Source organism: Vulpes vulpes, chromosome 1, assembly GCF_048418805.1.
Source record: "Vulpes vulpes isolate BD-2025 chromosome 1, VulVul3, whole genome shotgun sequence".
Classification (NCBI taxonomy): Eukaryota; Metazoa; Chordata; class Mammalia; order Carnivora; family Canidae; genus Vulpes; species Vulpes vulpes.
The window spans coordinates 70,124,303-70,141,477 of NC_132780.1; the positions used below are offsets into that span (position 1 = coordinate 70,124,303).

Consider the following 17,175-nt stretch of genomic DNA (forward strand, 5'->3'; position numbering starts at 1 on the left):
AGAGAGAGAGAGCAAGAGAGAGAGAACACAAGCAGAGGGGAGGGGCAGAAGGAAAGGGAGAAGCAGACTTGAGCTGAGCAGGAGCATGACATGGGGCTTGAGCCCAGGACTCTGAGATCATGACCTGAGCTGAAGGCAGATGCTTCACCAACTGAGCCACCCAGGTGACCCTCATTAGGACTTTTTCAGTCGCAATCTGCAGAGTAAGGCTTATTTTATTCTTGGACTATATGGCTTCCTCTAATTTTGTCTTGCCTCTAACATGAAGTTATCAGAACAACAGAGCAAGTGGCTTAAGACTCAATGCTGGTGTCAGCCAAGCTCTTCCAGTCACTTGTATGATCTTCCCTAAGTCATAAGCCTCTAAGCCTAAATTCCTCTCTTTAAAAAATGGGGATAATAAAGAATCTTACTCTAGGGGGTATTGTGAAGATGGACTAAAATAATCTAGGTAAGCCCTTATGATGCTAGTTGGCACTTGGTAAACACTCAGTATATTTTCACTGTTATTAGTAATAATAATGATGCCATTCTAGATGCTATTTGCAACATTTATATGCGATCATCAACTTTTAACTTCTCCGGATATTCTCTTAAGCAATATAGTGGGCAGCCTGGGTAAGCTCAGTGGTTAAGCGCCGCCTTCGGCCCAGGTGATTTTGTAGAACAGGGATCGAGTCCCACGTCGGGCTCCTTGCATGGAGCCTGCTTCTCCCTCTGCCTGGGTCTCTGCCTCTCTCTCTGTGTCTCTCATGAATAAAACAAAAATCTTTAAAAAAAAGAAATATAGTGAAAGAAAAGTTATGCAAATGTGTATCTCTAAATTACACATATGTTTGGAACTTTCAAAAACTGGCCTGTGGTTTTAAGTACCGGATTGCAGTTTCCAGATTTAATTCAGTATATGATATATTACAGAAAATTCATGGTGCTCTGTGAGTTTTCACAACCACTATTTTTCCTGCATTGCTTCTGCCGCCTTAAAGCTGGGTTCTCAAGCTTACAATTCTCTCCTGTTCTGGAGTCTACTCTGGGGGAGGTAACATGAGGAGGGCATAACATGGATCTTCACTTTGGCCCCACCTGCCAATTTAGCAGCCTGTTCTCCTGCCAGTTGTCCCAATGAGCACAGAGGACCACAACTCCTGGGTAAAGGAGGTAATGTCTGAGAAAGCCCCCAGAAAGTGATCTGTGGGAATGGGCATTATTATTATAAAGATGGAGCTGTTCCTCTCTTTCCTGTGCTTCCCAGCCCAGTCCCTGGTACTGGCTCCATCTGTGGCAGAAGATATGAAATTTGCACCGTGTATATTTTGAGTTCCTTCTGTTCCCATCTCTCATCTAGATTTCAATGCAGTGAAAAGATAGGAGCCTTGGCCAGAATGGGCCTCACCTTCTAGAGCGGGAGAGAGCTAATAAGTTAGTAGTTGACAATGAGCTGATTTCAGAGAGTGATGCATCTTGTGAAGGAGAATAAAGTGAGGGAAGGCGATAGAGTCACTGGCAAGATAGAAGGGCTGCTTTTCTATAAAGTGTTGTGAATGCCTTTCAGGGATGACCATTTGGACAGAGGTCTGAACAATGGTGTGCACCTTGTGAAGGGCTGGGGGGAAAGAGGGTCCAGGCAGAAAGTGTGAATCAGCACGAGCTTGAGTAGGATATGACCTGGGTGTTTCTGAGGAACAGGGGAAAAGGCTGGTGTGTGTGGGTTGTAGGGAGTGAGGTAGGGAGCAGGCAAGCAGGGCTGGAGGCACTTGTCAGGAGTGCAGGTTTTATCCAAGAGCAAAGAGAAGCCATTGGGAACCACTCAAGTGAGAGAATGATGTGATGGGACTTCTGTGTTAAAAAGGTAACCCTGGATGTTACAAAGAATAAACTTTCAGGCATTAAGAGTGGAAGCAAGGAGAGACCCTTGAAGGCTACTGCAGAAGCCTAATGGGGACTGTGGAGGCTTGGGAAGGTACATTCTGAGTGGAGTGGGAAGTGACCAGCTCCAGGATATACTCTGAGAATAGAGCCAATGAGGCTTGCTGATGGTCAGGGTGCCACTGAAGGATAAAAGAAGAGTGAAGGATGATGTTTAGGGTTATGGCCTAATTTTGTCATTGACTGAGATGGAAATAACCAAAATGACCAAACAAAAGTGGATTTGGGGGAGAAATAAAGAGTTGTATGTCAGAGGTCATGTTTGAATCACCTATTTAGATACCTAAATGTAATGAGCAGGCAGGTGTTTCTACAAATTAGAAGGATGGTTAAGGTTGAGAATATACATTGTGAACTCTGTCATCATTATGTAAAATGGTTCAGAACTGTGAGCTAGAACAGAGTTGCACAACAGAACAGGTACTATTTTGTACTGGGTATGTCTCTGTTGTGAAGGGCTGTCCTGTGCATTGTGGGATGTTGATAGCAGCATCCCTGATCTTAACACCTTAGGTGCCCATACCATTCCCTCAAGCTGTGACAAAAATGTCTCCAGACATTACCAAGTGACCCCTGCAGGGAGAGTTGTTGCAAGAGTGCAGCTGGAGAAGAGAGATGGCCAGAGCCTCTAGCCACATGGCCTGTGCGGCAGAGGAGCCAGTGCAGGTTGGTGGGGTGGGGCGGGGGGTGTGCAATGAGCTGGAAGGGGCACTGGGAACCTGCATCTTGGCAACTGTAACCTGTCATTGAGATTTGGAGTAAGATGAAGACAAAGCACTGGCCACTGGGTTTGGCAAAATGGAGGCTCTTGGGGACTTAAGATGTATCTTAAAGTGGTGAAGGGGATAAAAGGGCTATTAACTGAGTGATAAGAAAGTGGGGTGGGTGTGGAGAGAGGACACAGAAAGGATGGACAATCTTTTTTTTTTAAGATTTGTTTATTTTCGAGAGAGCAAGTGGGAGTTGAGGGGGAGAAAGAGAGAGCGAGCACGCACACAGAGGGAGAGGGAAAAGCAGACTTCCCATTGAGCAGAGAGCCCGACTCGGGGCTCCATCCCAAGACCCTGGGATCAGAACCTGAGCCAAAGGCAGATGTTTAACCAACTGAGCCACCCAGGTGACCTAGTTGGGGAACCATTTGGAAGAGGTTTGTTGAAGAGAAAAATAGAGAAATGGTATAATGAACATTTCAGAGTATGGGGGTAAGAAGGAATTTTTTAAATGTGACAAATGTACTGGAAAGTGGAAGCATTACAGAAATGAAGTCCTTGGGTAGATGGGAGAGGATAGGCTTTGGGACTTAAGGGGCTTACTTTAGATAATTGCACAGAGGATACTGTATCTGTAGTAAGAGAAGGGAAAGCTGGCTATATGGGCGCAGCTGTAGTTAAGTTGGTATACATTTTGCTGGGAAGGTGTGTTAGTACTCATGTGATGCCTCTGTTTTCTTAGGCAAATAGGAAGCTAATTTATTAACAAAGAATGAGGAAAAAAACAGTTGCCAAAGAGAAAGCAAATATGAATTCCTTAGGAATATGCAGACAGCATGTTGCCTGTTTGAGCTGTATGGCTACGGGCTTTCGATCACAGGTTTGCTCTATGGTCGGGCTTCTTCCTGCGCCCAGGCCTTTTTGTCTGGACTCTGATATCCACCTAGACCTACCTAAATCCTGCCACTCCTGTCTCCTCTATTTTAGGGCTGGACTCCTTTTGCAGGTGGGTGGATTTCCTGAGTGTGAGCTATCAGCTCAGGCCAGGTGCTTCTTTACCCTTTCGGGCATTATACCTAGAACCACAGGGCTGCCATCTGTGGCTTCAGCAGGGACGTTTAGACCTCACTTAGCTTGCCCTCCACTACTGATCCCTGAGTCTGCCCTGTTGCACTGGTACCCTCACTCCAGTCCTATTAGGATGGAAAGGAAGTTTTGAGTGAAAATTGGGAAGATTCAGATTTGCAAAGGCATGTTAGTGGAATACTAATCAGTATTTTAAAGCTCCTCATGGGGTACAAAATTCTGTAGATACAGCAAATATAAATGATCATTTTTTATATGGATTATTGAAGGATTTAATTAGATGAGGAGAGTCAAAAGCAAGCACATCAAATATTGTGAAGTTTCAGTGCTGGTTAATCAGAGCAGAGCCTTAAAGAATAGGTTGTTTTGTTCTTGGAAGATGGTACCCTGAGTAAAAATAATTAAGATAAGTTGGATTGAAAATGGAGGGAAATACAGCAACATCGCCAGTTGTGAGTTTCACATTATTATGAAGTCATACTGCTGCACAGGGTATGCTTGTATGCAGGTGTGTGTGTGTGTGTGTGTGTGTGTGTGTATACATGTGTCTATATATACTGGGGACAGTGGAGGGTGAGTTGGTGGGTGGGTGGTGTTTGTGGAGGGATTTTTGAAGCGGTAAGACTCAATTTTGATTTTCTTAAACCATCCAGCTTGAATTTGCATTTTGGATTTCTTTTTTTCTAATGTAGCCCAACTCTACATTAATGATACCATTTCCAAGAATTTATAAATACTTTCCTTAAAAATTCTATCTTGAATTTTGTTCTTTTTCTTTCCTTTTTTTCTTGATGGCAGTGCTGCGAATCCAGTGGTGTGATTCTCTTTTGCCCCGTCCTCCATCAGGCTTTGGTCCCAGTTCTTCTGCTTCAGATTCCTTGATAATATGAAAGTCCTTCAGTTTCCAACTGTCACCCTTCTCTCCCCTTAGAGAAGAGATATATCTTTGCTGCTCCCAGTGTTGAGTTTCCACATTGTCTTCAGCATCCTCTTTCTCTAATGCAAATTGTCAGGACACTGGCTCTACTTTTTCTAGGAGACAGTTAAGCGTTGGGGTCTCCAGGATTTCCATCAGTGATCATTTTTCTTAATTTCTCTGTGATCTAATTACTAACACAGCCATGTAGGTGGCTGTCTTTCCAGTGGGGTCTCTCATAAATATCTCAGACATGTATTCTATTTTATTTGTTGACTGAGCCCATCTTGAGGTACCATAAGCATCAAAAAACTCAACATATCTAAAATGAAGATCATCATATTTCCTCAACCATTCTGTTTTTGAATTTAGCACTTGGTTAATGGCATCAGTATCTGCCTATTCAAGGAAAGTAGAACTACTAAAACTGACTCCAGAAGAGACAGAAAACCAACTAATAGCAATGGATGATGTTATCAAAGCTATTAATAAATTACCTTTAAAAATACACCATGCCTAGGTGGCTTTAGAAATGAATTAATTCAACTTTCCATGGAATTGTTACTTCCCTTAAACTTTGTTAAAAGGAATAAGCCTCCAAAGTCCTTTCTTTTAAATGATCAGAGCATATTACTGACACCAAAACTTGACAGAACAGCTTTTTTAAATAATAAATTTATTTTTTTATTGGTGTTCAATTTACCAACATACAGAATAACACCGAGTGCTCATCCCATCAAGTGCCCCCCTCAGTGCCCGTCACTCATTCACCCTTCCACCCCGTCCTCCTCCCCTTCCACCACCCCTAGTTCGTTTCCCAGAGTTAGGAGTCTTTATGGACAGAACAGCTTTAAATTAGATAATTATTCTGACTATTACACAATTTTAGTAATTGTTAAAGAGATTTGGCAGTACATTAAAAGAAAAATACACTACAACTAAGATGCATTTATTTCCTGAATATATAGGTGGGCTTATAAAAATTTATAAAGAGGTCAAATCAATATATGCTGGTAAAAATTAAAAGAGGCAAATTAGATAAGTCATATAGGAGGCATTTTGAATTAATAGATACTTTTCTTAAGTCAGCATTTGGCTTAATGGTAAAATACTAAAAATATTGCTAGTAAATCTGAACAAGACAAGAATGTTGGTCATGGATACAACTATTTAAAACTGTTATTGAAATTGTAGGCAATGTTAAACAAGAGAAATAAATAAAAAGTACAAAAACAAAAGAAGGAAGAGTTATGCTACCTTTTGTAGATTTTATGGCTAATAATTAGAAAACATAAAGTGAATCACCCCAAAAACTATCATAAATAAGAGAATTCAATGAGGTTATAAGTATGCATACCACGGTTGCACTATGTATAAATAATAACCTATGGGAGAATGCAGTAACAAAAAATGGAAGGAAGCAAGTCATTTACTATAGACAAAGAAAATATATCAGAAAATAAAATACCTATGAATGAACTCAAAAGGAGATGTATAATGTTACATAAAGAAAACCTTACAACTCTACTGAAGGACTTAAAAGAAGGCTTGGAAATAAAATATTCTAAGTGTAACAAGACCCCTTGAAGTGTCCTAAAAATTCAATGTCGATTTTTCTGGACAATCAGAAGATCTTGTTTTCTTATGAGAAGAAGAAAATAAGAAAACATAAACATGCGAGAATAGCTTAGCAGATTCTGGAAAGAAGGTAGGTGAATAGGGACCAGTCCTACAAAATATTAAAACTCTGCTGTTCACTTTGGTAGCCACAAGCCACATGTGGTTTTTTTGAAGTATAAACTAATGAAAAATAAATAAAATGAAAAAATTCTGTTCCTCAGTCAAACTAACAGCATTTCAAGGACTCTGTGTGGCTAGTGGGTTATTATACTGTACAGCGAAACAGAGAATATTTCTTTCATTGCAGAAGGTTCTATTGGACACTGCTCTATTAAAACACTATTTAATCTCAATAATGAAAACAGCTTGGTACTGGAGAGGTAACAGTTAAGAAACAGAATTGAGTACAAAATTCAATACAAATAATGCGGGAATTTATAGATTGTGATAAAGGCTGCTTTTTAAAGGTGAAGAAAAGAGAGGCTATTTTTTATATGATGTTGGGACAATTGACTAACCATTTGAAGAAATATACAGCTGGATCTTTATCTCTTTATATACACCAATATAAATTCCAGATAGAACAGAGATTTAAAATGTACAAACGGAACAAACAAAACTCCTTCATGTTCCAGGACAAAAGATTAGTGCATTTATTTATAAACGTGAAGTGGAGACATTTGCAATGCATATAATTGACAAAGGGCTAATTTCTTTAATTTAGAAAAAGCCCCTGCAAATCAATAAGAAAAAGACAACTAAAACAATAAAAAGAATAATGTAAATAGGGGATCTGTAGGAAAATTAATACACATGTCCTGTAATTATATGAAAGGATACTCTACCTCAGTCACTGGAAAAGAAACACCCCTAAATATTTTAGTGTACATTCTTTACAAACAAGGACATTCTCCTACATAGCCACAATACAAACACTGCAATCAGGAGACTACTCCATTCATATTTTGCCAGTTGTCCCACTGTCATTCTTTACAGCAACAAGGCTCCAATCCAGAGTCACATGTCCTATTGAGTTGTAACGTCTCTCCATTCTCTTTCTGTCTGGAACAGATCTTTTCCCCTTGACTTTCATGCCATTGATATTTTTAAAGATTATAGGCCAGTTACTTTGTAGAATGTTTCTCAGGTTGAGTTTGTTTGATATTTCCTAATGAGTAGATTCAGGTGATATATTTTGGCAGGGATATCACATTGCATTGTATCAGGTGGCATATGATTTTGATTTGCCCCTTTATTGATCATGTAAACTTTGATGCTTTGATTTAGGTTATGCCTGCCAAGCATATCCATGATAAGGCTGCTCTTCTTTCCTTGTAATTAGTAAGTATCTTGTAAGGAGATGCTGTGAAACTAAGTTAATGTGTAGTTACCTGTCAAACTTTCATTCATTTATTTTTATTAGTGTGGATTCAACCAATTCTATTTGATGGGCTATACTCCATTTTACTACCATTATTTATTTTGATGCTCAAATTGTTCCTGGGTTGGCAACTGGGGATGCTTTAAAAATGTTGTCTCTGTCCCTTGAACATGTCCCATTTTTCTTTAAGCCTTTCCTTATTTTTCTTCCTCCTTTCCAACTACTTTAGGCTCATTTTGTACTTTCTCTGCCTTAGTCCTGGAATCCACCATTTCTTCAAGGAGGATTGCTTCATTTTTGGAGATAATGGTATTTAGAAACCAAAATCTAGGTACTAGTTGTGCTCATTGCTTTTGGGGTGCCACTATTCCCTGCCTCTCAGTGGACAGAACTATACCTACACATGGATAGGGACAAGCATATTTATTTCTACATCTCTCTTTATATACATTGAAAATCACATGTTCATACCAATATCTCTAGTTCTAATTTTACACCACAAGGTATGTTCTAATTTTCTTTCCAGGTTTGTAGCTCCCTTGGCTTCCATTATCCTTTTTATTTAGTTATTTGATCTACCTCTGCATGTGACCAATGTCCCACTGCCACCACTGTCCCTACACTGCTCTCCCACCTTAGTGCAGATGTCCTTCTTGTCACTTGTTCCAATTTCTTTTGTGGGGTCACTGGGCTGCTTCTCACCATGTGGATGTCCTCTTCACTATTCAGGCTCTGACACCCCTCTCTGGACCCATGGTTTCCCCACTGTGGGTGAACACTGATTGTGCTGGGCACCACCTTGTGGTTTGGACAGATTGTTGGAAGAGGAAGAACTACCCAGTCTGCATGCCCTGTTTGCTTATGTCTCTAGTTTCCAACCAAGCTTGAGAGGACTGCAAAACCAAGAGGCTCAAACATTTCAACAGCTTACACATAGCAACTCATTCTGAGGGAAAGAAACCAAGAAATCCCCTTTTATTGTATAGATATCTATATAAAGCAAATTGCTTTCATGAGTTATTATGTGCAATTGATGTAAATACTGAGAATCACAGTATTTGTTCTGGCCCAAAGAGTTATTTTATAAAAGTTCCATTATATAGACCTGTGCCTAGACTTAAGCTATAAAAATACTCAAACATGGTAAAGTTCTAAATTCTCATGAAAAAGGATACCTGTGAATGCAGCTTTACATTTCTCTATTATTGGTAGATAGGATAAGAAGGAACATTTTGTTCACCATGATAAGTTTTGAAACAATTCTTTAGATTGACCTCAGTGTCTGCTACTTTAATCTATAAAACAGCAACTCTATTACATGGAAAATAGTACTGGAACCCAGCACTAATATTTTCATAAAGTTGAGAAAGGGGTAGTGCACAGGATTATGAAATGTCCCTGTGTGATGTGAGGTTTTGCATAATTTGCATATAAGCATTAAAGAATCACCACATTGCCTGGGGAAGAATTTCTAACTCTGTCACAAAAAAGGTCAGCTTTAAGTGTTGCTGTCATAATGACAGTGTGAAGAGCCAAAGGGATTTTTTTTTTAAAGGAAAGTTTTTGTGATTAAAACCTTTCATATAAGCCTAAGAGAAAATAGTATCATCCAATAAGGCTCCAATGAAGTAATAAAGACTTTTATTAAGTTGACATTACTTGAAGAGAGGCATTTCTACATTTTAAGAAACTTCAGGTCTATTTACATTCTGATTATATAGGGCATTGGACTGCCCAGGATGAGGAGAGTTGACCAGGTCAGTACTTGGATTCCTGAAACAAAATGCCTTCTGTTCCTCTTTAACTTGGCTATTTAATGACTTATAAGCTTGCAGTTTCTTATTTAATACATCCCATATTTGGCATTTTTCTAAGGGGGAAATTCTTTAAAAATTCAGTGTTGTGCCACTTAGTACAAACTGGGTGCACTATGAACTGATATTATTTCATTTCAGCATAAGTAAGGAGAACAGGTACATAAATTTAATTGAGAGTCTACTACTAGCTTGAATCCAGACATTTAATGGCTGCTTTAGTATGCAGCCATTAAGCTAGTATGCAGCCATTAAGTCAATCTCCTCAACATACCTCTGTGTAGATGTTCATCCATGCATTGTAGAAGAGAGAAATAAAAGTTTATTGTTAACTGGATGCATCTGATGGGGCCCAGACCTTCTAAGGCCATATCTAGCTTAGTCACTCTGGTGGTCTCTACTTTATTCCTGATGGGAATTTTTTTAAAGATTTATTTATTTATTTATTTATTTATTTATTTATTTATTTATTTATTTGAGAGGGAGACAGAGAAACTGAGTAGAGGGAGAGGGAGACAAGCAGACTCCCCACTGGGTGGAGAGCCTGATGCAGGGTTTGATACTAGGACCCTGAGATCATGACCTGAACCAAAATCAGAAGTCAAATACTTAACCTACTGAGCCACCCAGGCCCCCAATGGGGATTTTTTTAAAAAAGATTTATTTGTTTCAGAAAGCAAGAAAGACAGAGGGGAAGAGAGAGAGAGATAGAGAGAGAGCAAGCAGGGTAGGAGGAGAAGGAGAGACAGACAGAAACTCAAGCAGCTCCACATTGAGTACAAAGCCTTTTGCAGGGCTCAATCCCATGACCCATGAGATCATGGCTTGAGCCAAAACCAAGAGTCAGAAGCTCAATCAACTCATCACCCAGGCATCTTGATGGGGATCTTTTTTAATGGGGACTCTCCAGTGGATATTTTTTTCCTTTTCCCATTGAATACTTATCATAGGTCACCAAGTACTTGGCACTCTATTACATTCAAGAAGGATATTGTGCCTTATGGAATGGGTGGAAACGTGGTATGAAAATATCTAAACTTCTTTGATGGTTTTTCTATGGATATTTGAGATACTTGAGAAAGAATATATATGGATCACAGATAAGGAGATGTGGAGATGTTTACCAACATTTAACTTAATAAAGCATTCAGTGGAGAAGTGAGGTATCTCAACAGGCATAGTCTTATGTTCTTACAGACTTTTAGGTGGCGTGGCTCAAGGACTGTATACATTGACTGTGGAGTAGAGTGTTGATTTGATAGATTGTCTTAGTCACAATGCTTTTTTACTGTTGAGTCAAAATGGCTTTTTCAAGAAAAATAAAAAAATGTGAAGGTATTCATTGGTGTATTGGTCATATGGTATGACCTCAATTTTCAATTGGCAATTTACAACGTAGTATTTCATTTGTGTCACATGCTTCATATCAAATCATGGTTTGAATGTGTTGGGGCCTTGTTCAAGTATTAACTAGGTTGATGTATGTTTATTTCACACATTTTGAAAAAAAAATCAATATGAAGGAAATTAAAAATCTCAGTAAAGTCATAAGATTCCTCTAGAAGAAACATTATGTAGTAGTTGTCTCATTTTGTGCTATCCTCATCTGTGAAATTAGGTAATCCCTGTACCATAACTTGTCAATATTAACAAGTACTTGTCATTTGTACCATTCAATTTCTACTGTATACCCAACTATTCACTGTGGTTTTTGTGTTTTTTTTTTTAATAGATTTAGGAATTGATTAATGAAATATAAAATGCTAGACCAACTTACAACTACTTTTAACCTTACCCACCAAAATCTATCTCCTGGTTCCCTGTCAAAGTTCCACCTTCACAGTGAGGTGGGTTGTCACCTTAATACTGTTTGGATCTACTCAGCTACTCTTTATTAAAGCTACTGAGAATTTTGAATGATAAGACACTCTATTTCAGGGCCACTCATCACATTTGCTGATAAATGCTAACAATAGTTCACTGTGCACTTCCTTTACTAAATTCACCCTACTCCCTGTCAACAGGGAAAGGTGTCAGAAAAATGTACCTAATATTGCTCCCAACCTTATTTAGTAAATGCATTTGAGTGCTGGGCTATAGATTAGTTTGACTTGTGCTTCTATTTGTGGCTACTCACAGATACAGCTTGTCTCTTCACCCTTATTAGATCTTTTAGAGAAAATCTAGCACCAAAGGGGAAAATTGAAATAAATTAGGAGAAAAATATCCTCTCACATCTGCTAATGCATTTTTCTGCTTAATAATCTCACATTAGACATTAGACAAATATTTTTGGTAGAAAAGTGCTTTCATTTCTTTTCTCTTACTAGTATTGTAATATAAATTCTAAGAGATGTTAATTCACACAGTGTGAGGTGGATATTTATATTAATGAAATACATGTCCAGAGCTGTTCCTCTCTCCAAATTAGTTCATATTTTATTCCACACAAAGAAGACACACACACACACACACACACACACACACACACACACACACACATATATATATATACATATATATATATATATATAATGATTGTAAGTAATATTTTAGCATTCTTTTTGGGAGCCAGTGCACTAAAATCCTAGGAGGCTATGTCAAAAAGATGAAATCCTAAGGTATGATCAGGCAAAACAGCTCAAAGCTGAAAGCATGCCAAAAACAGTTAAATAAAAATGCATATTTATTTTTTATTTTATTTCTGTACTTTTCTTGACACAATTGATAAATATAGAGAAGATTGTATTTTAAACATAACAATCTTAACATTTTTTAAAGCAACACTTAGCTTCAATTTTGATCTCTGTTCTTTTCATTTTTCTAATTTGTATACTGTTAAAAGCCACCACTCTCATGGGCACCTTGGTGGCTCAGAGGTGGAGTTTCTGCCTTTGGCTCAGGTTGTGATCCCGGGGTCCAGGATCAAGTCCTACATCGGGCTCCTTGCAGGAAGCCTGCTTGTCCCTCTGCCTATGTCTCTGCCTTTCTCTCTCTCTCTATCTCTCATGAATAAATAAATAAAATCTTTAAACAAACAAACAAAAACACCACTCTCACCATTACCTTTTTCCTTGATGGAATGGAGCATATTATGTCTTAGGAATAGAAAAAAAAATAGGAAAAAAAAAGAAACAGCACAGGAAGAATCTATGAATAGAAGTTATTTCAAGTCTTTACAGAGTGTTTGCTTTATTTAGCAAATAAAGCAATAATAAACTTTGGACCAAAGTGTGCAATGCCAGCTAGCTTACTAATAGTGCAACACCAACATAACTACAATGGAATTCAAACTGGCTATTAAGTTATGCTTGTGTAGACAGTGGCAATATGTTAGACTACTGTGAAGAGAAAAAGCAGCCACGCTGATGGTCCGTGGCCCCAAAGAGGCCACTTCCATATGCTCTCCATTGCCTGACAGCTTTGCCGTCCCATCCCAGCTCTCCTTGGCGACATCCATATGGTAGCCACAGATTGAGAGCTTGCCTTTCCTAAGACAGTCAGGTCTCACTTGGTATTCTAGTGCACTCAATACTGGTGAACAGTGATTCATAATTTTATTGCAAAAATGATTATGAATACTAGGTTCTCCTACTTTCTTCAAAGGGACAGTTATGGATCCTGATAGCCTTAACTTTTGTTTTTAATAGAAAGAAATAGAAAATTTTAATTGAAAGAAAACGCATTTTCATCTTATCCCAGAACGAATCAGCTTACCATCCGTGCATTATGTAGTGAGGAGCCAGAAAATAAAAAGCACATGTATAAGTGGGCTTCCATGTTACTGTTTCAAGGTGCCAGTCACATAAACGGAGGGCGGTGAATTTAGTGGAAGTGGCAGGTATAAAATGGAGCAAAAACATGAACAAAGGATTTTTCTGAGAATGACCATTAGTTTTTGTATTTCTTGAGGTTTAGTTATGTTTAAAATTTTGGGCCTTATACATTCATTTCTTTGTTCACTGAACATGTGTTGTTTTCAGACTCTTGAAACCCTGGCATCACCTGTTCCATTAGGCAAAGACTTTCTGGTCAATGGCTAGATTTATGTCAGCAGAGAGACTACCACAGCCTAAATGATAAAGAACAGGATCAAAGTATAGAAGACTTTCTTAGAAGGAGGGCCAGATCTCTTAGTAGGAGACAAATACTACTTGGACAATAGATTGCAGAGGAGTATATGTTTTTCTGTTAACTGAATTTTTTTCATTTAAAGAAATTTCTCACTTTCTATGAAGCTTTTTAAAAACCAGAAAGAATATTGACAAAGATTTATAATTTCTGAAAGAAAAAATGTAAAATCCTAGAGAAATATTCAACACAAACCAAACTGACATGATAGTAAACTCAAATGCATAATAACATTTTTTTTTTTTAAAAGAGTATGGCATCTCACATATTGAAAATGACAAAAACAGCTATTGGTACCTTCTCTTAATGTAATTTCCTAAGTTAAGAATTTATTCATTTCTTCCTTCCTACAGGAATTCCTCCAGGTCTGAATTTGAGGTTACTTGTGACGTAGCTTCCTTTTGGGAAGCCTAAGAGGCCAGCAGAAACATCACTTTTCCCTTAATTTATTGCCACTGATGATGGGGCCTCTCCAGGAGTCAAAAAGCATTGTTTTCTTGAACACTGTCCCATCCCTCCCCCTTCCTCCCCCAACCTGGCAGGACTTCTTAGGTCCTGATAACCTGCTGTGGCTTTGGTCTGTAGGTTTTTCCTATTACCTGATTCCGTACCTCCCAGCTTCTGGATCTCTTGGCATTACAACCCACATGGGATTGGTGGGCGTAAGGGAGGTGAAAGGGGAAGTGGGAAACAAAGAGGGTGTTTTGTTCCCATCAATGTTTTTGGCTGTGCTGTACATATAACAACATGCAGGAAAATATTAATCCACGGGGCAGAGGTGGGAACATTTTGTATGACCTATCATCTTAGAGAAACCTGAATACCATAGATAAGATAAAGGTTGAGTAGAATAGATAATGAAAGAATCTGGAAACTCAGTGGTCTCTCACTCACCTATAACAATGTACAAATATTTCTAGAGGAGAAATCATTTGAAGCTGACCTAATGCCAACAGTCCTCTCTCTCACCCTTTTCCAAACACACACAAACACAGTCCCTGTCAGTGCTCCAGCACCTGTGATTCCAATGATAAAGGGTTGAGAGACTCCCACACCTGCCAGAGAATGGGGCATCCTCCATAATTTTAGTTCCTTTAAACTTAATAATGATTTTCTTAAAAACCACTGTTTATTAGGAAAAGGTACACTTGGTTCTATGTGCATGCAGTCTGTTTTCTCTTTATAGGGAACTAATTAACACCCCACTCAGGTATGAAAGCTGCAAACAACTGCACCCCAATGTGATCTGTGAGACTTCATATAAGATGTGCCCCGCATCGTTGCAGTGACCTGCATTAACTAGGAAAAGCTCGGACGAGTAGGGCCTAATTGACAGGTAACTTCTCTTCATTTTATTTTCAAAGTAATTAGACTCATGAAGCTACAAGACCACAACAGTGCTGGCAGACTGCTCACAGCTTTTTCTGATGAGTTGGCGATACCTTGTACATTAACAAGCCTGGAGTTTGCCGCTATTGTCCTGTGGATTCAGAAGGAGCAGAGTCATCTTTTCCTCCAGGGCACTTGTAGTGAGATGTACATTGAGATGGTTGTTACGTGAGCTAATGAACTGAGGGAGGAAGAGCATCGACCACAACTCTAGGCAAACAAAGTTTCTTATCCAAAGAGATCTTCAGAAATCATTCATTTGATTGATTCACAGCGAGGGTGCTTCCTTCATTTCAAATGGTTTAAGAAAATCAGTTTGAGCGAGTGACAATTGTGGTGGAGGGACAAGTGGCAAGGGGGAGGGACAATGATCTACCCTGCTTGGTGGCCATCAGCTGTATCAAGCAGGCACCTGAACACTCTGTGGCTCTCCAGATTCTCACATGTGGAGAGTCACACCATGCCCATCACACAGACCAGAGATGAAGAGGTGCCCTCACATTGAACTCTCAAGCTGCCATGGGAGCCTGGCTTCCTACGTACTCCTTCGGCATTCTTTATTTTTATAACTATGTAGATGTACTTGCTGAGGCCCAGATAATCTGCCTTTTTTTCTCAATTACTCACGAGGTTTAGGCAAAGTTGCCTATTTTTTATTTCATTTTTGGGGTTATAAATTACTGAAATCGCAGGCAAGGAACCAATCCAGGATCTATTTGCTAGAAGCCTCTCTAGGTTAGCTTGGCTTACTATTTCTTATTCCAATGTGAAAACCATCATTACAACTACTTCTCTTTGAACTCTGAGAATGGAGAATCCTGAAAATTTGACAGTTGGTGGCAATTTATGTAACTTGTTCTATTACTGTTGGCAGAATGTAGGAAAACATAAGAATGAGAATCTGAATCTATAATACACACACACACACACATGCACACACACCCATATTTGTATTATGTTTTAGAAGCAGCAAAAGACAGACATCACAGTGTTGGGACGAAAGAGAGATTGTTTGCTGGATGGGACTTAGCACTCAGGGCAACTTTGTTTTTATTCCTTAGTTACTGGGTAGTTTCTAATTATCAACTGGTGAGTACGCCTGCCCTGGCCTGCCTCTCTCTTTCCTCTGTCCCCTCTCACCTGCTGCCTTGGGGATGGCTCCCCTCACCTGCTCCCTCACACACACCTGTCTTCTGAGCTACAGACCCAGCCTTCCCGCTGCCTCCCCACAGCCTGCTGAAATCTCTGTGTGTGCTTTCACAGTTTGTTCCCCCTGCTGGATACATCTCTCCTTTTGCTGGCCTCTCTATTTCTTGACCTCAGTAGTTGAGCTCTGACCCCACCTTGGGGAAGCCTCCACCACAACTGCCCTACCTCTTGACTCCCCCGCCTCTAACCTCACAGGTCAGCCTCTAAGATCTCTACGTGGGCACCTCTGTCTCCCCCGCTAAACAATGCTCCGTAATTATCAAGGAGTAGAAATAGCAACTCACATTTTTAATGAGCCTTGCATACCCAAGGCCTTCGCTATACATTTGACCCTTACAGAGACCCCTCAAGGTAGGTTCAAATGCCATTTTCCACACATGAAAACAGAACAGTTAAAGTAGATGGTCCTGACTGACACAGGTGATGTGGTAGAAAGGAGACTACATGAGTCTGCCCTATAAGCTCAGGCACTTCTAGGGCATGGTGTTCCTCCCTCGAGTGTGGGGGTCTTGGCTGGTTCCTCTCTGTCTTCCCCAAGCACCTGTGGCTGTCAGTAAATCTTTGTTGAATTGAATTGGACAGGAGGTAGATAAGAAAGGGGTTGGTGAGCTGGGTGATTTAAGATTTAATCCCACCCCATGCCTTCACTGTCTTTACAACACCTGGACCTCCTATGAGGCTCCCACAAGGGGCTGTTCTTTTTGTGAGGGAGGAAGCACCTGTATCCCTCGATGGCCCATTTCTAAGGAAACCGAGATAGGAATGTATGCCAGTAGATAGCAAGACTAAGAAAGACCCTGTTATGAAACTATTGATAGATAAGACTTCTTGGTACTTTAAAAATTATATATGCTAAGAAGAATTAATAAAACATATGCACTACAATGAAGTGTAAAAATAGGTTTATGATGATTAAAAGTTTTCAGTAATTCTGTTACAGTAGGCATTTTTCATAATGCTGTTTTAAAAGTGTTTTCCCATATGTTTCTGTCA

General features: G+C 39.4%; 1 protein-coding gene across 4 annotated transcripts in view; it reads right to left on the reverse strand.

Annotated features, from left to right (window-relative positions):
• The window catches only part of PACRG (parkin coregulated), a 514,394-nt gene that overhangs the window by 79,488 nt on the left and 417,731 nt on the right, over positions 1-17,175 (reverse strand). The window lies entirely within an intron of this gene.